Source organism: Triturus cristatus, chromosome 3_1 (assembly GCF_964204655.1).
Source record: "Triturus cristatus chromosome 3_1, aTriCri1.1, whole genome shotgun sequence".
Taxonomy (NCBI): Eukaryota; Metazoa; Chordata; class Amphibia; order Caudata; family Salamandridae; genus Triturus; species Triturus cristatus.
The window spans coordinates 266,616,727-266,641,792 of record NC_140583.1 but is presented as its reverse complement, the minus strand read 5'-3'; the positions used below and the strand labels follow the sequence as shown (position 1 = coordinate 266,641,792).

At 48.4% G+C, this 25,066-nt stretch overlaps 1 protein-coding gene across 8 annotated transcripts in view; it reads right to left on the bottom strand.

Annotated features, from left to right (window-relative positions):
• LINGO1 (leucine rich repeat and Ig domain containing 1) overlaps positions 1-6,157 on the bottom strand; it is a 3,568,664-nt gene extending 3,562,507 nt beyond the window's left edge. For 6 of the 8 annotated variants that reach the window (XM_085643861.1, XM_085643859.1, XM_085643867.1 and 3 more), the window contains exon 1: positions 5,163-6,104. The gene's annotated coding sequence lies outside the window, so the exon portion shown is untranslated. Of the gene's footprint in view, positions 1-4,878; positions 4,976-5,162 lie in introns of all 8 variants that reach the window. The other 2 variants (XM_085643857.1, XR_014978787.1) reach the window with 2 other exon arrangements.
• Between the last annotated feature and the right edge of the window lie 18,909 nt (positions 6,158-25,066).

Below are 25,066 nucleotides of genomic sequence, written 5' to 3'. Positions count from 1 at the left end.
ATGATTGTGAACATCTGTGTAAAGGATGAATCTGCCCACAGAAGTCAAGGAAATCCCTCCCCCCCAGCAACTTCCTGTCTGGTTCTTTGTTTCTTGGGCCGATAAGGAGAAGGCACGTGGTTTCTCACTAGAGCAGACAGCCTGGACATGCCTTCTCTTTAAACCTCTATGAGAAGGGTAACACTTCACAACCTAGTTGGATGTATCTTGGAACTTTGAGAAAAGCAGACACTGATTGGTTGCCTGACCGCAAAGACCTGCAAATGTGAGCTGGAGCTACTCTCCACCTTATGAAACATATTCTTGGACCAAGACCTGCGTGAATCTGCTTGGTGTTAAAGCTTTAGAACAAGGAGCCGAGTGACGTCTGTTTACTCTTAGACAGAATACTGAAGAGCATGCAGCACCCCTACAGCTATTCAATGTTGCCAATGCACCTCCACCCTGGCCTTCAGCATCCGGAAGTATGCATGCCACCTGTCCACAGTTCTACCAATGCACTTCAATCCTGGCATGTGCACTCCCTGCTTTTGCAGTACCTATCGCTCACAGTATACTTGTTATTAACACAAACTGCTGCCAAAACACTTCAACCCTGCAGCATCTCTTCATATTGTATTTATGTTACTCAAACAAAGTACTTCTGTCTCCCTAACACAGTTCTGCCAATGCACCTCAATCCTGGGCTACAGGTACGCCTCAAATTGCATTATTTATATTGTTTGCATGCAGTGGTCCTGTGACCCGTATTCGGTTCTTCCATTGCCCCTCAATTCTGGCATGCAGCACTACCTATTATTAAAGTATTTACGTTACTCGCACAGCCATCTTCCGCCTCCCACAGTTCTACCAATGCACCTCAATCCAGGGCTGCACCACACCTGCTATTACAGTTCCACCAATGCACCTCAATCATGGTCCGCATCACACCTGCTATTACAGTACTTCCAATGCACCTCAGTCCTGGCCCGCACCACCCCCTACTATTACAGTTCTACCAATGCACCACAGTCTTGGGCTGCACCACTCCTGCTATTATGGTTCCGCTAATGCACCTCAATCATGGACTGCACTACTCCTGCTATTACAGTTCTACCAATGCACCTCAGTCCTGGCCCGCACCACCCCCTGCTATTACGGTTCTACCAATGCACCTCAGTCCTGGCCCGCACCACCCCCTACTATTACAGTTCTACCAATGCACCTCAGTCTAGGGCTGCACCACTCCTGCCATTACAGTTCTACCAATGCACCTCAATCCAGGGCTGCACCACTCCTGCTATTACAGTTCCACCAATGCACCTCAATCATGGTCCGCACCACACCTGCTATTACAGTACTTCCAATGCACCTCAGTCCTGGCCCGCACCACCCCCTACTATTACAGTTCTACCAATGCACCACAGTCTTGGGCTGCACCACTCCTGCTATTATGGTTCCATCAATGCACTTCAATCCTGGTCCACACCACCCCCCTGCTATTACGGTTCTACCAATGCACCTCAATCATGGACTGCACCACTCCTGCTATTACAGTTCTACCAATGCACCTCAATCCTGGTCCGCATCGCCCCCTGCTATTGCAGTTCTACCAGTGCACCTCAATCCTGGTCCGAACGGCCCCCTGCTATTACGGTTCAACCAATGCACCTCAATCATGGACTGCACCACTCCTGCTATTACATTTCTACTAATGCACCTCAATCCCGGACCGCACCACTCCTCAGGGCTGGACTGGTCGTAGAGGGCACCAGACATTTTCCTGGTGGGCCAAAAGGGTGGGGGACGGTTGAGTGATGGGGGCCAGTTTTGGTACCAGGGACAGGTTTTGCAGTACTGCTGCAATAATGGCCCCCTGTAACAATAGCGGTAGCAGTGCTACTTCTCAACAGCACACACTACACCCAACTCCCCCCGCACCGAGGCCTGTCCAACAGAATTGCCAGGGCTGGTTCGTGTTCCCAGTCCGGCCGTGCCTCTCCTGCTATTACAGTTCTACCAATGCACCTCAAACCTGGTCTGAAAAAATCTCTGCTATTACGGTACAACCACTGCATCTTAATCCTTGTCGGCACTTCCCCAGTAATTATAGTTCTACCAATGCACCTCAATCCTGGTCCGCACCGCCCCCTGTTATTACAGTTCTACCAATGCATCTCAATCCTTGTCCGCACTACCCAATCTATTACAGTTCTACCAATGCACCTCAATCCTGGGCAGCACCACCCCTGCTATTGCAGTTCTACAAATGCACCTCAACCCTGGTCCACACTACCCCTGTGCTATTACAGTTCTACCCCCTGCTATTACAGTTCTACCAATGCACCTCAATCCTGGTCTGCACCACCCCTGCTATTACAGTTCTACCAAGGCACCTCAGTCCTGGAACACACCACCCCTGGTATTACAGTCCTACCAATGCACCTCAATCCTGGTCTACACTACCCCAGTGCTATTACAGTTCTACCCCCTGCTAATATGGTTCTACCAATGCACCTCACTCCTGGTTTGCACCACCCGTGCTATTTCAGTTCTACCAATGCACCTCTATCCTGGCCTGCACCACCCGGGCTATTACAGTTCTACCAATGCACCTCAAGCCTGGTCTACACTACCTCACTGCTTTTACAGTTTTTAGCCCCTGCTATTACAGTTCTACCAATGCACCTCAATCCTGTGCAGCACCACCCCTGCTATTACAGTTCTACCAATGCACCTCAATCCTAGGCAGCACCACCCCCTGCTATTACAGTTCTACCAAAGCACCTCAATCCTGGTCCACACTACCCCAGTGCTATTACAGTTCTACCCCCTGCTATTACGGTTCTACCAATGCACCTCAAATCCTGGTCTGCACCGCCCCTGCTATTACAGTTCTACAAAGGCACCTCAGTGCTGGAACACACCACCCCTGGTATTACAGTCCTACCAACGCACCTCAATCCTGGTCTACACTACCCCAGTGCTATTACAGTTCTACCCCCTGCTATTACGGTTCTACCAATGCACCTCAATCCTGGTTTGCACCACCCGTGCTATTTCAGTTCTACCAATGCACCTCTATCCTGGCCTGCGCCAACCGGTCTATTACAGTTCTACCAATGCACCTCAATCCTGGTTTGCACCACCCGTGCTATTTCAGTTCTATAAATGCACCTCTATCCTAGCCTGCGCCACCCCTACTATCACGATACTATACATGCACCACAATCCTGGTCTGCACCACCTGTACTATTGAAGTTCTACCAATGCACCTCTATCCTGTCCTGCACCACCCCTAGTATTACTGTTCTAACTATGCACCTCAATCCTGGTCTACCCTAACCCACTGCTATTACAGTTCTACTCCCTGCTATTACAGTTCTACCAATGCACCACTATCCTTTCGTGCACCACCCCCGGTATTACAGTTCTACCAATGCACCTCAATCCTGGTCTACCCCACCCACTGCTATTACAGTTCTACTCTCTGCTATTACGATTCTACAAATGCACCTCAATACTAGTCCACACCATCCTCAGCTATTACAATTCCACTTCTACCAAGGAACCTCAATCCTGGTCTGCACCACCTGTCCTATTACAGTTCTACCAATGCACCTCTATCCTGACCTGCACCACCCCTGGCATTACAGTTCTACCAATGCACCTCAATCCTGGTCTACAACACCCCACTGCTACTACAGTTCTACCAATGCACCTCTATCCTGACCTACACCACCCCTGGTATTACAGTTCTACCAATGCACCTCAATCCTGGTCTGCACCACCCCAGCCATTACAGTTCTACCAATGCACCTCAATCCTGGTCTGCACCACCCCAGCCATTACAGTTCTACCAATGCACCTCAATCCTGGTCTGCACCATCCCAGCTATTACAGTTCTACCAATGCACCTCTATCCTGACCTGCACCCCCCCCCTGCTATTACAGTTCTACTCCCTGTTACTACAGATCTACCAATGCACCTCTGCTATCACAGTATTTCTTTATATCATATTATATTATTCACACACACTGCGTCTGTTGTCACACCTCAATCCTGGCCTGCAGCAACTGCTGTCAGCGATGAAGAGCTCGCGCACCACCCCGCACGAATTGTGACGTGTGAACCTCTATCTGCTTCCCTTTCCCTGAGGAGATATAGACAGTCTTGACTTCAATGCATTGTTCACACACACACAGCAAAGACAATTTATGAATGTAATCAACTCAAACACGCAGGGGCAGAGAGAGACGCACACATACGCCATCACATTGCACACGTGATGATGCACAGGGGCCCATAAGACAGCGTGACATGCACCCGACACCAGGCACACACCCCCTGCGCTGTACCCTGCCCCCTACACTCAAGATTCACGGGGCTTTACTCCTTCACCAGCCCAGACGGGCCATAATCTGCCAGCATTCAATAATTTGAGGAGACGGCCATTCAGCTGCCGAGGATCAAAGCAGCTTTCAGTCTGTGCCTCTCCTGCGCCCCCTCTTCTCGCACCCCTCATTCCCTTCACCTTCCGTGGATACCCGCAACCCTTTACAAACACACCCTATCGGCTGACCCAGCTCCCACTGAGTATGTAAATAATACACAACTCCCAGGTGGCCCCGCCTTAGGAGTAGCACCCGCCTGTTCTGAGTTTTCGGCCAAAGCCATTTCGAGCGCTGGGTCATTCAAGCCTATATGTGTAATCAGTAAAGTAAAAACTACAAACACCACAATGCATGCTAAGAGCGGTTAGCAAAATAACACAGGAGTGACTGAAAGTGTCACACACGACATGGGGGTCTTTTGACATCTACACCCATGGTGAGAAGAGTCTGCTACCAGCTGACCCTGGTTCGAATTAGCACCACCTTCATTAAACTGTGACGTACCTCTTTATCTGCCTGCCGAGCAGATTTCTTATTTGCAAAATCGCCAGAGCTTAAAGCGTCACTGCAACCAACTGTTCAGCCTCGGACCATTAACAAACTGCATTGTGGGAGATGTAGTATTAGTTTATTTTCATTTAACCAATAGAAGTAAAACACCAGATAAAGATACTTTTTATTAGGACATAAGCACGGTAATTTAGTGACACTGATTGCTAAACGCATATTTTACAAAAATGGATATTCACACTCACAGCAGCCACTGTGTCGCTTATGAATACACTTACCGCGGCCACGGCAAGGAGATGCCCACGCTTGGCACAGAGGTGCAGAAAAGAATGCTCCACGCTGTCTACAGTCTCTCCGCTTCTCCGTCCACGATGGTCCCACAGTAGCCAATAAAGAACCATCAGCCAAAACAATAACAACTAGCAGCGCCCTCCCGGGCAGCGAGCACTGCACGCCAACTTCAGCGACCCCCGACGTCCTCTGATCATCTGTAATCCTCAAGCGGGGGCGTCACGCTCCTCGCGACAGCAGACCGTGGCTCTGTCCCACCCTTACTCCAGTCTGGGCTGCGGGCGCCGCTTGTGCAGTGTCGGGCGCTGGACCCCTCCGGTGCCTTCTCGCTGGCTGGGATGCCGATGCTGCTGTGCAGGGGCGGGGTGGCGCGCGGCAGAGGGAGACGCTGGGATTCAAGGACGCTCAGCGGGTGGAGTCGCCGTCCTCTGCCTGCAGCTGGCGCCGCGCGCCCGGCCGGCCACCGCTGCGTCCCTCGCCTCACCCGCTGGCATCGAGATGCTCGGGGCTCCGCTGCAGCACGGTGCCTCCCGGGGGAGGCCGGCCTAGAGGAGCGGTAGTGCAGCCTGGCGATGCTGCGGCCACGGATGCTGTCTCTTCTCGCCTGCAGGTGTAATGCTGAGATCTCACTCCCTGCACCTGGTGCTGCCCGGCACACTTCCTCGCCTGCTCCCGTTCTGTGCCTCCAATGGCAAAACCCTCGCTTGCCGCCCTCCGAGTTTCGGTTACAGACGCTGTTAAAGGGACCGCGCGTCTGGGTCGTCCCGAAACAAGCCCCCGGAGGAAAAATGCAACCTCTCCCAAAATGTGGGGATGACGAGAGGAGACCCTGTATCAGGTGTGGGGTCTGCCTCTGTGTCTTATCCGCTCCTTGGGAATGTGCGTGTTCCGAGCAGAGATGTCTGAAGGGCGGTTAAACTCGTGCAGTGGCCGGTCTCGTCTCATCTAGGCAGTGTCTTCCCCACCTCTGCTGCCAGCATGCCATAGTCAACTCCATTCACAACTATACTATACCAGTGGCTTTGCTTTATTTACATCCTTTCCCGTTCTCAGGTCTTCTAGGGCCATGCCACTTTACACTCGTCCTTCCTTCCGCGCGACAAGCTTTCTCCTGACCAAGCAAAGCTCCCTTTGTACTTCGTGCCCATTGGGTTCCTCTACCATTACCTCAATGCCTTGCCTCGTTGGTCTCCAGCTTTACCCATACTTTTTCACAACCGTTCTGGGCGTGAAAACACAAACAAACTCAACAGAACTCTGTGCACACATCTAGAACAGAGGCAGGCGGGTTGGGACGGGCAGAAAGTTCACTAAACTATGAAAAAGTCCAAGTACAGCTTTTTTAAAGTCTCGCTTAAGCCCCTCTGTGCGTGTTATGGAGCACTCATGTTGTCCCATTTCACGACTCACGAGGATGCTTTTTATAAAGCTTGTGCTGTCACCATTTTGATGTTTCATACTGCTGTCGGGTGTGAGGCCACCCTGGCTTTGTAGTCCTTTGCAATCTCCTTCTTTTATTACTACATTTTAAATGAGCACTACTAATATACAAAAATCAAATGTGCAATTCATACCTGTATTGATTCAGTTTTTTAATGCAGGGTGGGGTTGTCCATTTCATTGTTATGTCTGTGTCCATTCTGGGTGTTTGTCAAGGGCATTGGATAGCTTTATTGAGTAAGAGAGTTGAGGGCTGGGAGGGGGGAGGGGGGGGGGGGTCAGGTGCTGGAATATGTGCAATGTCAGAATGCCCTCCTGCGACAAGCATGAGCAGTTGATCCAGTCCTTGGTTTTTAGTTGTCTTCCTGTGCTTGCAGTATAGCTCACCCTTTATAAGCACGAGACTTGGAGGGCTTATGTGGTGGGGTATGTATTGCATCTGCCAAATACCTTTAGCCTTGTTGTAGGGTATTCTGTGAGTGTGACAAATACTTCGTATTCCAAAGAATAGTGGGTACATGCAGAGTTGGTGCATTCGCCACCAAACTCTGTAGATACACAGACTTTACCGTGCACTTTTACCCCAAGTAAATTTCGGCAGGCGTGACTTCCCCCAAAATTACCTGGGTAAAATTTGGGAGGGGGGAGGAGTGTGCCGCACAACTCGTAGCTAGCTTTTTGAGGGGACCCAGGGCATACAGGAGTTATTGGGCTCTAATCTTCCAATTAGGAGCTGAGCTTACCTACTGAGCCCCAAACCGAACATCACTTCCCATACTCAAGCCCCAGATTTTAGGACTTGACACTCTGGTAAGTGAAGTCGACCAGTCATAATCTCACTCAGCGAGTTGGTGTGGGTTGGTTGGAAACTCAAAACTCAGCATACAGTCAACAAATCAAAGTCCAACCAGGGCTTTACATAAGAGAAAACGTAATTTACTTTCAACACACAATGCTATTCTGTACATAAGAGTTAGAGGGCAACAATACAGTACACAGTCAACAAGAGAGGAATCATTGCGTAAACGACCTAGGCTGACAGGCTAGGCGCGGGATCATACAGATGCCGTCAGTCCAGCATGGGGCAAGTGGCTCTTCGGAGAAAGTAATAATCTGGGATCTTCCAACGTCTTTTTGCATTCACTGTCTACTCTTCAATATGAGTATGGCTAGGTTGCTGGTAGAGAGCAGTGCTTGATTTGAGCAGGTGGTTTCCGGTGCTGGGCAGAGGCTCTTAATTACTGTCACTTAATTGCCAAAACCTGCACTTATGACAGCCGCCACATGGTGGCGCTGATTGTGCAATTTAAAGATTAGCAGAAAAACTGTTGTTTGGTAATTCAATATACATTAAAAACAATTGATACCTGCCATCCACGCCATTCCTAATGCTTTGGCGGCCTCGAACAGTCTGAGTTGTCAACTTGTACCAGTGTTATGGTTAGTAGCTGTGTGAGTACAATAGCAATGTGTGGTATAAACTGCAGTAGCCTCCAGACGAGGGCTCCGGCACGTATTTTTTTTTTATACATTAAGCACTGGTAGGGAGTAAATTGTGTCAAATATATTTGGTTCTTTTAGCAATCTCACACTCTTGCACTTTACCTTGATAGTCTTCTTGTGGGCAGCGCCTGCTCCTACCAGCTGCATTTCTCCGACTGTGGGGACTGCGCTGCTCCCAGTGGATAGTGAAGAGGCCACACGGACTCCGCAAAATGCGTTTGCGATCTTCACATAGCAGTAAGCCTTCAGACGCACTCCCTGGTTTCGTGGGTCAACTGTCTAAGTGTTGCAATTCTTTTGTCACCGAGTTCAGCTAGGTGTTTTTGGTCTGGTCTGTCCTCACAGCCTGAAGTCTGTAGTCCTTTGTAGATCATTCATGGAGTTACTCTGAGTGCCCACCTGCAGGCATAGAGGCATCATCCAAGCAATCACACTCCAGTAAACACAGCAAGGTGAGCCACATCTGCAAGGTCTCACCACATGGGACACTGGTGCAGATACCTCATTGGGCTGCAACAACCTACTTCAGACCTTCCTGCATCAGCTTCCCCAGTCCTCTTTTACTCTGCAACCTTTCATTCATGCCAGATTACTTGCAACAGTCCTCCTCAGCAGCCATTCGGCTTCTTTCGTCAAGGTTTTCCAGAGGTAGCACTCTGTAGCAGTGCAGAACTCACAGGTTCTAACGCCCCAACCTGTCAAAGTCTCTTTTTCAGTCTCCACTGGTGTGGTGGCTCAGGTAGTGGTTGGTATGAAATCATGGTACCTAGACTTTTTCACAACCGTTCTGGGCGTGAAAACATAAACAAACTCAACAGAACGCTGTGCACACATCTAGAACAGAGGCAGGCGGGTTGGGACGGGCAGAAAGTTCACTAAACTATGAAAAAGTCCAAGTACAGCTTTTTTAAAGTCTCGCTTAAGCCCCTCTGTGCGTGTTATGGAGCACAGACTTAAACAAAACCCATACTTAAACAAGGTTTCCTGAAGGAGTTTGTGTATTTCGCAGGGCCTGCATTGGTATTGTTATCAAGCTGTATTTGGCTTTTGTGTATTCATCCAAGGCTGGTCAATCCACAACCTTTATCCTCTTGTATTACCTGTATGGAGAAGTAGGGCTAAAAGCTGCCTCTTAAGAGAACCCAAAACAAAAAATCAAAACTCAGCTAACTCTCAACCAGTTAGGAAACACTCCATGAGTAATACGAATCCGGAAGAGGGTCCCTCCTTTTCTGTCTCCCTTTCCTCCACACCCTGGAGTTCGTCCCACTATAAAGGACCTCCGGAATGCTTTGCAGAAGACCTGCAGTACATATTGCTGCCTGGCAAACTCTCTCCTAACCACATCTTAGGCACCACTAATTTACAGGAAAACAAAATAGATTCCTAGGCAGCCACCTTCGCATTACCCTACTGCACATGCAGATGGTAATCATACATGTGTCATCAATGTACCACATTTATGGAGAAAAGGGGTTGGTTGAAGGGGGCTTATGGATCAATTTACAACAGGAAAAGATGGAGACTCCCTGGTAGGTGATGTGTAAAAAGGCCTGCTTTGCCACCAGAATCTGTTACTGCCACCATTCTCAGTACTCCACTGTCCTGTGACAGTAGTCATGCTAAAGGAGGGTGGACATGGTATGTCCCTCAAGACCACACAACCAACCAGAGTCTTGCACTGAGGGTTACAGCCGGCTCTCAGCCCACTTGCATGTTCCTTCTGTGCGTCAAGGCCAAACATCAAATTGCCAGATATTCATTACATGGAACTGGAGGGGGGTGGAATGAGGGGAGGGTTCCACACTCTCCAGATCCATGTTGGAGTCTTTCCCATCCAAACACCTGCTCCAGCATTGAGTTTGCACAGGGTTTGGAACTTAGCTCCGTACTCTGAATTGGGACCTCAGTCTGAGAATTCAAACAATATAATGACTGTTTGAGGTACTCACCCTTGAAACTGACCAATTTGAGATCTATGGGATTTTCTGTTCAAGGAGCATATACATCACATATGACTTTGTTGTGACTCCACACGATTTCTGAGAGGCGTTTCTATGTAAGTCATTCATAATTTTTAAACAGTAGGCAGCTATACTGTGGGATGAGAGTAGAATGAGGGTAGATCTGCTCGATCACCCCAAGTAAGCAGGGCACCATGTTTCCTGACTGGTATTTTTATTTAACAAACCAGTGCATTCTGAGAATTGTAGTATTCATTCATTTCAATTGGACTAATGCACCTATTGACAGTCATCTGTAAATGAAAGCACAGGACTAGAAAGATGATGTCCTACAAAGATGGAGTGATATGGTAGCCTGCAATGGGAAAGGCGGTCAATTTGAGTGGTGGTTGCTGTTTCCGTAGCGAATCAAGGAGACTTTGTGTTTCGTATGCCCATATGAAGGTATTGTGGGGTTGATCCTAGGGTGACTGAGTTAGGAAAAGTACTCTGACTTCAAGGAGACAGCAGCTATCTGGAGCGATTGATGTTCTGAGCCGAATGCGCTATGGGCACGTGCAAGCTCTGCTTGGTTCCTGCTGGGAGGACTCCAGTGCGCGATCAGCAGTCTTGCTTCACTGTCACAAACCCTTCCTTGAAATGTTCTAAAATAGAAGGATTTATGAAAATTCATACCGGGAACAGAAGTCCTGCAGAGCTGTCTGCGTGGCTGAACAACCGAGGCACAGACTGCAGGAAGCCAGGCAGAACAGGGTTCCTTATAAATCTCCAAACCCACACAGCGCTCTCACACAAACAAAACATAAATGGACCCCGAAATAAATATTAGTGGACCCAAAATGAGAAGTGAATGGGTCCCATGTGATTATTAATGTGCCACAAACAAGGACTGAACGTGTTCAAACAATGGCTGATCATTCCTCAAAGATTGAGGTGCCCAAAACAAAGACCACACGTGCCCCAAATACTGATTGCACAGGATCTAAATGAGTACAGCGTGTGCAACTAAAACAGCAGAACTCCCCATAAACTCAGATTGTGGAAATGTATTTTAAGGTACATAAGCACACAATCAATGAATGAGCTGATTATTCTAAATATACAAACGATGCATTTCACACTTGACTAGAGATGCCCGAAAAGCAACCTGGCCCTAATTTGGATATCGGTCAAAAAGCCTCCGACATCTTTAGTGTGAATTCCGACCACCATATTACAGAATTCAGACTGTCCGGTCAATCTGGTCTGGCTTCTGACGCCAGTCAGAACCGCAGCATAATCCGTTACAGATGGCGTTTCCGCATGGAAAGCCTGTCGGAAAGCGACTTGGGGGCCCCTAGCATGGCTCTCCTGCTTCCGTAGCCTCCAGTTGGGGTTCATGGGGCCCCCCTGTGAATCCTTGCCGCGTGTGGCAGGCACCATGAGGTGCCTGGCACACGCTGGAGGGATTTACAGTGACTCCCATTTCTCTATGTGAGCTTGTGCTGTGGCCGGTTTCCGACTGTCGCACAAGCTCCCATAGGGAAATGGGAATCTGCGACCGCACTATGTGCAGTTGCATTGTAATTGGGGTTTCGGACCGCCGACCTGAAGTCGGTCGGTTTTGAAACCACAGGCATTTCAGTGGGCGGCAACTGCAACCGACATGCAAATTAGGGGCTCTGTGTTTAGTGTACTGTATTATATTGTAAATGCATTTATAGAGCACTTACAACCATGACAAGGTGTTAATGCACTTTACAGTGAGTAGCAGGCTACACCACAACTTCAGGTTAGTGGTTAAATGTAAGAAACCAGATTTTTTTGAAGATGCTCTCACTTTTTTTTCCATTTGGCCTACTAGATGCTAGTTTTCCAACTCCGACCGTGCGCTGAAGCCTGCTAACCAGGTCCTACTGCTAGTGCTCTTTCCCTAAAACTCATGTGAGTGAATTGATAACACAGATTGGCAAAATATTTTAACCCCCTCACAAGTTCCTAGTACTTTGTACAAGTGTTACCCAGGGCATTGGTGTAAAAGGAGTAACCAGGGCCTGAAGCACTGTTTGTGTCGCACTGAGTGACCCAAGTAAACTACTGACAGCAGGCCTGCCACTTCAGAGTGCAGGAGCAGTGTAAACTGTTCAAACTCGACTTTTCCATCACCATGTGTGGCAAGGTCAATTTTCTATTTTTAATATATGCCAATCACCTCTAAGGAAGGTCTCCTAAAGCCCAGGAGGCAGGGTGCATTATATTAAAGACGTGGACATGTAAGTGCAAGCTCATATGTCCCTATAGTGGCCTATACCATTAAAAAGAAAGATGGCCCTTAGGATAACATGGGCTGGTACCCAGGCAAACCCGATGTTGGCAGCTCCATTATGGTATTGCCTAAATATGTTGTCTTTGGTATCAAACAACTTGACTAATCACCTTTGATATGAATATAGTGTCAAGGACAATGTGGCAAGCACCTAGGTGGCCACCTTAGAGGTTGCCTATCTGGTGGCCCCATCCTTTCCTGTGCTCTGGCTGATAAGCCATGCTTGCTCCTGCCAAGACAGGAATCAGAACCCTTGCCAGGAGGTGTGAACTCTTCCAGGAGTCAGAAACAATTGCCTGGACGGGAAGGTGGTCACACCTCCCTTCCTGACATGCTGCCTAGTGAAGTGGTACATCAAGGTGGCAAGCTTCAAAGGCTACACGGTCTGTGATATGCCAGCAGGCTGCCTCCCATAGACGGAAACAGCCCTCCCCTGCCCCAGGCACATTTACACCGAGGCAGGTATTGAGGAGGTGTATACTCTCAGAAGGCCAGCCACACCTCTAGGGTGTGCTACCTGGTCTGTACAGATAAGGAAGACATCTGCCATTTCTAAAAGTGGTAGAATAGTAGATTCTGGGTAGAGAAGATGACCTACAACCCCGGATATGGTCACCTCTGGGTTTGCCACTGGGGCTAGTAGCCCATTGGTCACTAACACTCACACCCCTAATACCTCTAAATCTAGGATTTAAGGGATACCCCTGGCACAAGAGACTCATTTCTGTAGCAACCTGCATCAAAAAGGACAAAGAGGAGACCTGAGTCTGCAACAACAGGACTTGCAGAAACCAAGAGAGGGATACTCTGCACCTGTGGCAACACTCCTGGAACTGAAAGACTGAGACTCATCCTAGACAAAAGGTAGGCTCCCCCGGACAGAGGGACACCTGTGTGATCCAGAATTAACCTCAGACTCTCCTGGACTAATGGCACTAGTGCCCTGCAAACTGCAGGTAAAACAATTCTCCGGATCTGAGGAATCCCTGGCCGTTGGGCCCTCAGAGGGATTGCCCAATCCAGATGGTCTAGTGCATTGTGAGCACTGTAGTCCTGCCCTCCACAAAGTTTCAGGTAGTTACTGTGTTCCCCGGGACCTCTGGATGTTGAAGTACCCATTTGCTGTAAATACTGCTGCCAAGGCTTGTTGGGCGCCAGCTCTGCAACTAATCCCTTCACTCGATGCTGCATCTAGAAGGAACTCTATACAACTTTTGTCCGGCATCAGTAGCGGCCCCGTTGTTGAGATTTTGCACCCAATTCCCCCACAGCACTGTGTAAACTGAGGACAGCCAGGACAATTCTCCACCAGGGCTTTGTGGGCCAGGTAAAATTGAACTGACTGTTGTGGCTTGGTCCTGGGACCTGCACAACCTTTACAATCCTTCGGTTCCATGCAACCCAACCTGCAAGTGACCGATTGTCACTACCACTCCTTTCCATTGACAGCAATGCAAAAGTTCTGCAGTATTGAATTGCTGTGATTTACGTTTTCTTATAAAGCCCATAACTCTGGTTATATGTAGGGGAGAGGAGTTGGCCTAATGGCTAGGGCGGTCGACCTCGAATCTGGGGAACTGGGTTCGAGTCTCGGCAACGACGCTGAACATCCAGTGATTCTTAATCTCCCAGTGCCTAACAAAAATGAATGTGTCCTCATGTAACGCAACTGGTGCTATGTAAAGCGCTCCGATACCTTCGGGTCAAGTTCGCGCTATATAAAACTCCGTTAAAAAAATGTATCTGATCACATTTGTTTTGGTGTTCAAATTAATATAAACATCTGCTTAATTTTTATAAATTGGTGTTCGATTTCTTTTGAGTCATGTTAATTGCTTATCATCCATGTTGGTACTCAGAAATGCTTAACACGTGTTCCTAGGGTAAAGCCTGACTGCTCTTTGACACTCTATCAGGCTATGGATGTATTATTGTGAATCCAAGGACCATCTTTGAGGTTTGCGAAAGTATTGCATGGTGAAGCCTAACCAGCATCACCACATAATACTCCACCTTCCTACATTAATTCAATGATTATTGATTACTAGGATTAGTATTGTGCTTACATGGACATAATTGCAAGCATTGTTTGTAGTACATTAGATTAGGAATTGGGTGTGATCCTTCGTGGGGCTATGTACGTTTTTGCAAATGGTTGGTAGGATGACTAGACAGGCTGCGGAGAAGATTAGCTATTAATAAATTGCATGGATATGTTTTCAAAGAAGTTGTGGTCTAACAAATGAAGAGAAGGCAATTTGCAAACACACAATAAAGGAGATTCTTGGAGACAGGCATTCAACTTAAAAAATGTATATTCAGAGAAAGGAGGCATGTAGAGGATTGTGATGAAAGGTAATTCAAAAGGAAAGAAGAGGGAATGACAGCAAGTTTTAAGTGGAGGGTCACATTCTAATGCAGAGTTTTAGATTATAGTGGGAGGAGGCTCTTTTGGGATATCATCCAATTGCAGGATAAGTAACTGCTATAGTAAAGGGTACCCCAAACGTAAAATGTGAGTGGCTCAACGTAAAACTCCAAATGAGAAATATGCATATTTCTTCTGGCACTGGTGGCTAAAGATAATTCTATTATCTCATATAATACTATGACTTTATCCCTTAATGAGGGAATACTGTTGTTTTTGTAAGACACCTGATCTTACACACATCTGGAAACAGAAACTGCATCTAAGTAACAGTCATCTTGTACCTACTAATTGGTTTGAAGTGGAAACCATGGTCCCTGCATGGTTTCAGGCATATATCAAACAGCATTGAGTCGGGCACTGCCACCCTGAGGCCATCTACGGCAGAGACTCCAAGACCAACTCCCATCCCCTCCCACCCTGCCACTAGGCACCCACATAAGCTCAACAGCACTGCCTTGTTAATGCGAACACCATGATATGCATCGAAGCTGATCTTTTGTCCCCATTATAATAATGCCCATATCCTAATGTTTCCCAATATACGCATACTAAGCATATCTGAGATAATAATGCTATTGTTATACACAAACAAGCCACCCGAGGGAATCTTTTGACATGTGTACTTAATCTAACACATTATTCCATATGCTCATGTTATATCAGCCTTGTTCTAACCATACACAAAAATGTGACTGGATGTTCTCACACACCACCAGGTGTCATGCTTTATCATAGGATCACCGGTAGGAAGGAGCCAGTAACAGTAGGTGACAAACAAGGAACGCACCTTGGTGTATGTGTGACTACAGGGGTTCCTGAGCCCTTTCTCTATGGGTTCCAGATGACCCTCAATTATGGTAACTAGGAACCTAAAAACATAGGCCAAATAGTGGCATGTACATTGTTTATGTTCCACAAGAGGATTCTGTGCTCCGTCCTGACGAATGCTATGGATTTTTTTGAGCCAACAGGCAGAAACATGTTGATGGATTGATTGGTGACGGGGTACTACTTACCCTCTTCTTCACACTGTAATTTTAATACCAAGTGGTACCCCACTTAGTACAAAGGTTAGATTGGTGTACCCCATTGGTTTTAAATGTATTATTTTCATGGGTCTGTACTTAGCTAGAACTGCCTCCCTGACTTCAAGGTGTAGGCCTGCTGTTCCTCAAACCGGGTTCATGAAAAGCATAGGGAGTCCTATGATGACAACTTAGAAGTGGGGCATCATTACACCCCAACCAATTGCACTGCTGAAATACGCCGCTTTGGCGATAATATTCCTTCATGGTAATCCTTGTATTCCTCATATTTCATCCTGTTAATTCATCACAAATTTTAACAACTTTCCTTCGACCACTCTCTAAATCCACACGCAGGATGTGAAATGCCATTTTCATATTTTCTGATGTTCCCACTGTGTCCATCCGGACCTCTTGAAAGAACATGGCTGAAGCAAAAGTTCATCTCTGACAGCATTTTATTCAATAAAATCCCAATGCATTTCGGGCCACGAATCGTTAAAACCATCTGTGTTCATTTGTGTGTTTCAGCGAGCCATATGATGAAGCATGACACCTGGTGATATGTGAGGACGCCTCATCACATTTTTGTGTATGTCTAGGAGCAGGCTGATGTAACATGAGCATATTGCATAATATTTTAGATTGGATAAACATCTCAAAAGATTATTCGGGTGGCTTGTTTGTGTATAACAGATTGTGGCTGGAGTCCAGCTCACCCTTGAGACCCCATAGCCTCTGGTTTCCTACCATGGATATTTTCCTGGATTTATGTGCATTGATAATAATGCTACTGCCGTTATTAATGGGCTTAGTTATATTGGGGAGTGTGATTATTGTCATGGTGGAATTGGGCCGCAAGTGTGAGGGAGATGAGGGTGTTGGACACACGGAGGGAAGATTGACAATTTACTAGCACCATGAGGCATGAATGTTAGGAAGGAACCAGAACCTGTTGCCCTACGCCGATACACACCAATGCACAGTGCCGATACACATTAATGCACAGCAGCATTTTCCTGTACATACGACTAGGCTGAACAACACATTAACCTTGACCTACCTAACATAGAATGTACGAGGTATAAATAACTCCAAAAAATGTGACATATACTGGCAAATTTTGACAGGCACCCTGTACAGGTGGATGTTCTGCAAGAGGCAGATCTTACTCAGAGAACAGATAGCACCTTAGCCTGTATATGGGCTCCTGTAGTGTGACTTTCTCCCTTTCCTCGTATATCCTCATGATAGCAGTTTTAGTCAAGGAATGCACACCATTCAAAGCAACAGACTAAATTCACGACAGGCAAGTGCCCTACATTATATTGTAGGCCAGTGTAGGCACAGTTCAACTCACTGTCATCAAATGCTATGGTCCAAACATTGACGATCCAGAATTCTTTCATATATTACAGAGAAGGATACTCTCAACACAGCCACAGTCACTGAGATGAGGTGCAGACTTCAAATTCACGTTACAAGAACAGATGCATAGATCCGATCACACTACTACTGCTTTCTGATGGAAGGCAGTGACAGAAGACCATGACCGTCTGCACTTATAGAGACATAAACACCCCCTAGCTTGAGAGGGTTTTTTCTACACTGCTGTTCATGGGGTGTGGTCATGGGTTATTGGCTCATGTCTAGGGATGCAGGGCATTGGACAGGTGAGGTGAAGAACCTAGCATGTACCCTTTCCGTTTACGTTCCAGTATTTGTATCCCTGGATGTTCCAGGAGACATCACCACGAGATCCCAATGGAGGTTAAACCCAGAACCTCCGTTAGGCGCAGCCTTTCTTAATAAAATCAGGTTGGAAATTCAAGAATACTTTGAGACCTTTTTGGGCACTGATGAAAATATGAACACAGCGTGGGGTGCCTTTAAGGCAGCGATCACACAGAACTCAAAGCACTGGAGCTTGCACTAGCACAGGGTGATGATACATCCATATTGGCAAAAATCAAGACCAAACTTTCTGAGTTTGCTGACTTGGCAGAGAGAGAGTGCAGACACAGTGTGACATATGCACAAGCTAGGGCGTACAGGGAGGGAAAATATCTGGGAAAGTCCTTGGAGATTGAGGATGCTCATGGCTCTGACCATCAAGCCACCATCCAAGTCCTTAGTACGTTCTCCACTTACTACACCGGTTTATACTCCACCACAGGTGTTACAAACCAAACGCAGAAAGTAAAATACATAGAGGAAATTGCACTGTGAAGGCTGAGCGATGCCCAGCCCCGGTTTGTAGTGCAACCATTCACGTGGATTATATCATAGTAGTCCTAGAGGGATTTCCCATTGGTAAACCGCTGGGATCAGATGGCTTACCAGCTGAGTTTTATTAAGCATAGGCAGGAATACTGGCCTTCCACAAGCTGGCAGTCTTTGAGGAGGCTCCCTCTATTGATGCAAGAGGCCGCAATAACTACCCTACTTAAGCTGGGCATAATGGCACATCATTGTGAATCATACCGCCCACTGTCTCTGATTATTAACTATATTTGAATCTTGGACACGCTGATTGCTAATCTCTAAGAGCTCCTCATGTCTGACCTAGTAAGGCCAGATCAGTATGACTTCATTCCAGACCATGAAACAGCTCACAACGCATGCACCCAGTTCCTCCCCATACTGCCACCCCTTGGTCCAGTTCTAGATGTGGGGCCAATTTGTTTAGACACCTCCAAGGCGTTTGATTCCCTAGCATGGGAATATCTTTTCTCTATAACGGATGGGTATGCCACAGCTATTTCTGAAATGGATCCAACCACTCTATACTTCACCAATAACTAGAGTCCGCATCGGCAAAGCCTTATCGGAACCAATCGGTATTGCGTGTGGGCCATGGCAGGGCCCCCTTTCACGCGCCCTTTTCATGCAGGCTCGGGAACCTCCAGCTGCAAATCTGTGGCAGCAGCATTCTGGGCAGACACTGTGTTACACCAGCAGAAATATCCTAATATTCATAAATATGGACGGCATGACATTATATAGTAGCAAATCTAGTGAGCGTCTCAAAAACATATTGAGAGAACATATAAAATTGGAATCATTATCAGGTATCAACTGGAATAATTCCGAGATTTTCCGCGTGACTGACAAAATGAAAAATCCATATCTGGCTACCCACACGAGTGGTGCCTATGGATCGATCGAGATAGGTAAGTAGTTGTGCAGAGAAACTATGGGCACAGTATTTGATGAAATAACTGACCAGATAAACGCTGGATTTCCTTGCCACTTGCACTTGGAAGCCAAATCGGGATAGTGAAGATGGTAATACCCAGAGTTACATCATTACTTTGCGAATATACCTCCTTTTTACGAATGTTCAAATCGCAACTAATGAAGCTGGCCTGGGCAGGCGAGCAACCCAGAGCCCAGTGGGACGCCCTTGTATCGCCCTTTCATGGGGGATGGTTTTGAATCCCCAGATCTAGAACCACACTATCTCTGTGCCCGGGGTCACTCTGCGATATATTGGTATCAGCATCACCCTGCTTACCACACCTGGTGGTAAAGAGGGGCACAGTGTCCCCAGTCCCGCTGTCATCTTTGATCGGTCCCACATAACTCTCGAGACATTTCTACTACCACGTGCTCTGTAATTGCTTGAGATAGACACCCCTCCGTCTTCCTCACCATCACACCCCACTGCTGGTTACACTTGAAGTAAAGGCAATATTACAACTCCGCTCGCGGCCTCGCTACATGGGGGAACTCGATTAGGAAGCCCATTTTACCACACTGAAAGAATTCAAGGAAACTAAGCCGTTCACGCCTCCCAATGTGCTTCTGTATTATAGTTTCAAGGTTTCTATAAAACGACAGTTCCAGACTTCTCTGCTGGAAAAGCCACTCGGAGCCGGAATCACCAGCCGCGTAATATCCACACTGTGTCGCCGGGCACAGGAGGAACTGCACTTGGCGGTACTTTCACCCCGCGCGGGATGGGAAGGAGGACTTGGCACGGAGATATCTGAGGAGGTTTATTGCCCTGAAACAGGGTTGATCTCATCTAGCAGTCCGCTGAGCTCCATACCCTTCAGATGCCTCCTGCAAGCATGTCACACTCCTATGCTGTTGTGGAGTCTTGGCCTCAGAGAAGATTCAAGCTGTGCATTATGCAGCTCTCCGGGGGGCAGGGTGTCTACACCGGGCGTGGTCCTGCCATACAGTTCAGCTATATTGGCGTGAAATCCTGGCAGCCCTGGCCGCCATGACCGCCATGACAGAGTCTAATATCCTACTGGGTCCTAGGATCACTTTATTGAGCTGGGTGCAGGGACATATTTATCACATTTTCATGCAGCACAATGCAGCAAGCCACCTTGCTGTGCTGCACCGCATGAAAGGGAAAGGGCAGGAATGTCCCTGAATGTATTTAACATCATACAGTGCATTCCTGTCCTTCCCATGTACTGGCACACTCTTGGCTGCGTGCCGCCAATGCAAGCACCCTTGCCCTGAGTTGAAAGAAGGATTCTTTTTGTGTAGGAAGGCACACCTTCCTACACAAAAACAATCCCCTGAGGCATTTTCCTCCTTGTATGTGTGCTGCACAATGCAGCACACATAGAAAGAGAACAAGCATTGGCATAGCCAATAGGTCTCGCATTTGGGCCCTTATAAGTGTTTAGCCATGCAACAGCTGATGTTGTTGCACCAAGGATATTGTGCTGGATAACTAAACACTTATAAGGTCCCAAATGCAAGACCTATTGGCTATGCCAATGCTTTTTTTTTTTTTTAAATGAAAAGGCAACCGCCCGGGGCGGTTAATTCCACGACTTGAACTGCTTCAGCTGCAGTGTAAGGCATGGAGGGGGTCTCCTGTGGGAGGTGCAGACAAAGTCTTCTTGCCTGGGTACCACTGCCTGATCAAACTGTGAACGTGCACAACAGGTTAATCTGCAAACATAAAGGTCCCTCGGAAGCCCTATTGGCTTTAATTGATGGAATCCCTTGAAGCTTTCTGATGAGGCATTTATTTTTTGAGAGGTATTATAAGGGAACCACCGGCTAAGCTGTGAAGTGTGTGCTTTTAAAATACAATTATAAAAAAGATGCACTATGTACAGTCTAGGTATTACTTAAATCTGCATTTTCGAAGCACTTTATCTTAAACCTTCTTGCCCATTTTGTACTTGCCTATCTTGTACTGTGTGTGATGAAAGTTTAAAATAATGTTGTACATGTTCACTGTGCTTTCTGTCACAGACTGGGACCTCTTAGCACAAACAACTGGCACGGGCAATATTTATTTTGATGTCCGATGCAAATTAATGTGTAAAATAACTGAACAGATGTGTGAAACCAGGGCAGCTTTCAGAAGGTACAACAGTCCTTCCCAAACATTTCAGAAACACAACAACTTTTTAGAACGACAAACATTCACAGCCCACTTAGCTTTAATAGATATGAGGTGGGCATTGTTTTATTTTTTATGTAACTAAAGCATCGTGCGGCAGTGCACTGTTATTTACAGACAGTGTCTTTTCCGATGGAATGGCCATTACATGTGCACAGACATACCGTTTTGCAGACAACATTCCCACAGGACACCTTCTACTGGGAGAAGTTCTGTGTGCTTGAAACCTTTGAGAGAGCCCTGAGGAAGCTCCAGGTCCATCAGTGAGTGAGACACGGAACGACCGATGCCAGCCTTCACACGAGGTATTTCATCGGCTTTGTGTCAACAAATGTACTATGACCAACAACCAAAACAAGAAATGGACGCTGGGTTTTAGGTATTATACTCCGAGGGCCAGGATCGGAATATCTCTCCTGAACACCCCTATATCTATATGTCTCATTTATTCAGCATATCTCAGGTATGAGACACTTCCGGGTTACCTGTCTGTGCGCACTCCAGGGCCCCAGAAACACCACTTTCCATTAAGAAACTTCTCTGCAGTGTGGAACCTTACACATTTAGGTGCCGATTACGATCCTGCAAAAAATGTCCCCGTACGACTCGTATCCGGTCTTTTTACCGTACGAATCGTACAAGTGCCGTACAAACTGCCAAGTACGATTCGCATGGGAAAAAGACCATACAAATCGCATTGGGAATTATTCCCCACACGTCCTCGGGTCGGAAAATGTGTCCGACACATCTTTGGACGATTTACCGTACAAATGTGAAAAGTGAAGTCCGACCGCTCAAGTACGATCCATCCCGTGCGTCTGATGTTACAACCGGATGGAAAAAACACCGTCCGCACCGAACTCCCATAGCAACCATGGAGACATGTGCCCGCATACGCACCCAACACCCCCCCAGCCCCCGTATGTACGCGCCGAACCACCCCCCAGCCCCCGTATGTACGCGCCGAACACCCCCCCAGCCCCCGTATGTAAGCGCCGAACCACCCCCCCAGCCCCCGTATGTACGCGCCGAACCACCCCCCCAGCCCCCGTATGTACGCGCCGAACCCCCAGCCGTGCATGTACACCCCCGTACGTACGGACCGTACCCTCACCCGCGCATGTATGGAGCGCACCCCCACCCCAACCGTGGATGTACGACCCGTACCCCCACCCGTGTATGTACGGAGCGTACCCCCACCCCAACCGTGTATGTACGGCCCGTACCCCCACCCCCGTATGCATGGAGCGTACCCCCCATCCCAACAGTGTATGTACGGCCCGTACCCCCACCCCTGTATGCATGGAGCGTACCCCCCACCCCAACCGTGGATGTACGGACCGTACCCCCACCCCAACCATGGTTGTACGGACCGTACCCCCACCCCAACCGTGGATGTACGGCCTGTACCCCTACCCCTGTATGCATAGAGCGTACCCCCACCCCAACCGTGGATGTACGGACCGTACCCCCACCCCAACCGTGGATGTACGGCCCGTACCCTCACCCGCGTATGTATGGAGCGTACCCCCACCCCAACCGTGTATGTACGACCCGAACCCTCACCCGCATATGTATGGAGCGTACCCCCACCCCAACCGTGTATGTACGGACCGTACCCCCACCCCAACAGTGTATGTACGACCCAAACCCTCACCTGCGTATGTACGGACCATACCCCCACCCCAACCGTGTATGTACGGACCGTACCCCCACCCCAACCGTGGATGTACAACCCGTACCCTCACCCGCGTATGTATGGAGCGTACTCCCACCCCAACCCTGTATGTACGGACCGTACCCCCACCCCAACGTGTATGTACAACCCGTACCCTCACCCGCGTATGTATGGAGCGTACCCCCACCCCAACAGTGTATGTACGACCCGAACCCTCACCCGCATATGTATGGAGCGTACCCCCACCCCAACCGTGTATGTACGGACCGTACCCCCACCCCAACCGTGGATGTACGACCCGTACCCTCACCCGCGTATGTATGGAGTGTACCCCCACCCCAACCGTGTATGTACGACCCGTACCCTCACCCGCGTATGTATGGAGCATACCCCCACCCCAACATTCTAAGTACGGAGCACACCCCAGGCCCCAACACCAGCACCTTCACCCAACATCGCGCATGTACGAGTCGTACCAAGCCAGACACAAGGACAGCACTGTACAACAAAATTGGCGAAGTACACACCGTACACACGCTAAAAACGCACGTACACAACCAGGACAAAGCACAACAACACAAGAATACACTATTCGAATGGCACAAAGCCACCAAACATGTCCAACAAGCACAAATACAACACATTCACTGACCTGCAACTGCCAAAATCCCAAACAGAGGCCCAAAACACAACCACTCCTTATAACACACCCACCCAAAGTTCAAACACAGACACACCCACCAATGGACCAATAAAAAGGGCCCACACACACAAACCATGAGCCTTTGCAACAGACTCACTGCTGCCAGACCCCACAGACAACCTACAGCACCATACTTGAACCTTCACTACACCTTACACTTGCACACCTTCACACACACACCTTCACAAACACCCCCTCATCACATTCACACACACCTGCACAACCACACCCACACACCCACAACCATCCACACCCACACCCCCCACAACCACCCACACCCCTCACCATGCCCACTAACAAGAATCCAAAGTTCACTAGCCAAGAGTTGGAGGTCCTTGTCGACGAAATCCTCAGAGTCGAGCCACACCTCTTTGGAACATTGGTCAGACAGACCAGCATTTCCGAAAAAACAGCCATGTGGCAGAGGATTGTCGATGCTGTCAATGCTGTTGCGTCCACCAGAAGGACCAGGCATGAATGCCAAGCCAGGTGGTACGATCTGCGGAGGAGGGTCCGAGCCAAAATGACCGACGACCACAACCAGGCCAACATCACAGGAGGAGGGCCGCCCCGCAGACCCGTACAATACCTTCCCTGGGAGGAGAGGGTGATGGCCATACTGCCGGTGGTGGCAGTGGACGGATTAGAAGGACTCCGAGACCCGGGTGAGTACACAAACAACTCACCTCACATGGAGGGAACGTCATCCACAACCAAACTCACAATCAGTCACGCAACGACCCCAAGCTATCGCATGACTCAACCACACTCCATGAACACACACATGCCACTAGCGCCACCATGCCCCATGCACCCAGCTGGACAATGCCAAGTCACAGGCCACAGAAAACACCAACACAAGACACGGTAAGCCGGATGGCGGGAGTGTGGGCCCCAAAAATCACATAGTGCAACTCAGAAGCAGACAACAATGCCCTCTGCCCATATGGCCTAGGTCACAGCCAGACAAACACTGTGTCCCCACACAGGGAAGACTTGCCAGCAAATGGCGGACGCCTTGCATCAAGACATGGGGGGGAAGGCACTTTTTGCACATGACAGCAGCTAATGAACAGCCAACACTGTGAAAGAGTGGCAGCACACACCACCACAGCAGCAGCGCAGACACACACACTACACCCAATGGGTGCCTGGAGATCAGAAACAAACTCACATCAACAAGCCAAGGGCCATTCAAAGATCTGCTAAAAGTGTGTGCCTAGGAAGCTGGGCTGAGGTGACAGAGGGTGACACACAGAGGGGGAGAGAGAGGGAGGGAGACACAGGCAGACGGACAGAGGGAGGAGGCTGACACACAGAGGGAGGGAGAGGGGGGCAGAGAGGGAGTGAGAAAGGGACCCACAGGGAGCCCAATTCAGCCTTGGGGGGTGTGGGAATGTCTGCTCGTCAGCAGGTGGACTGCGTGCATGTAGACAAGGGTGGCCAGTGCCTGAACCCC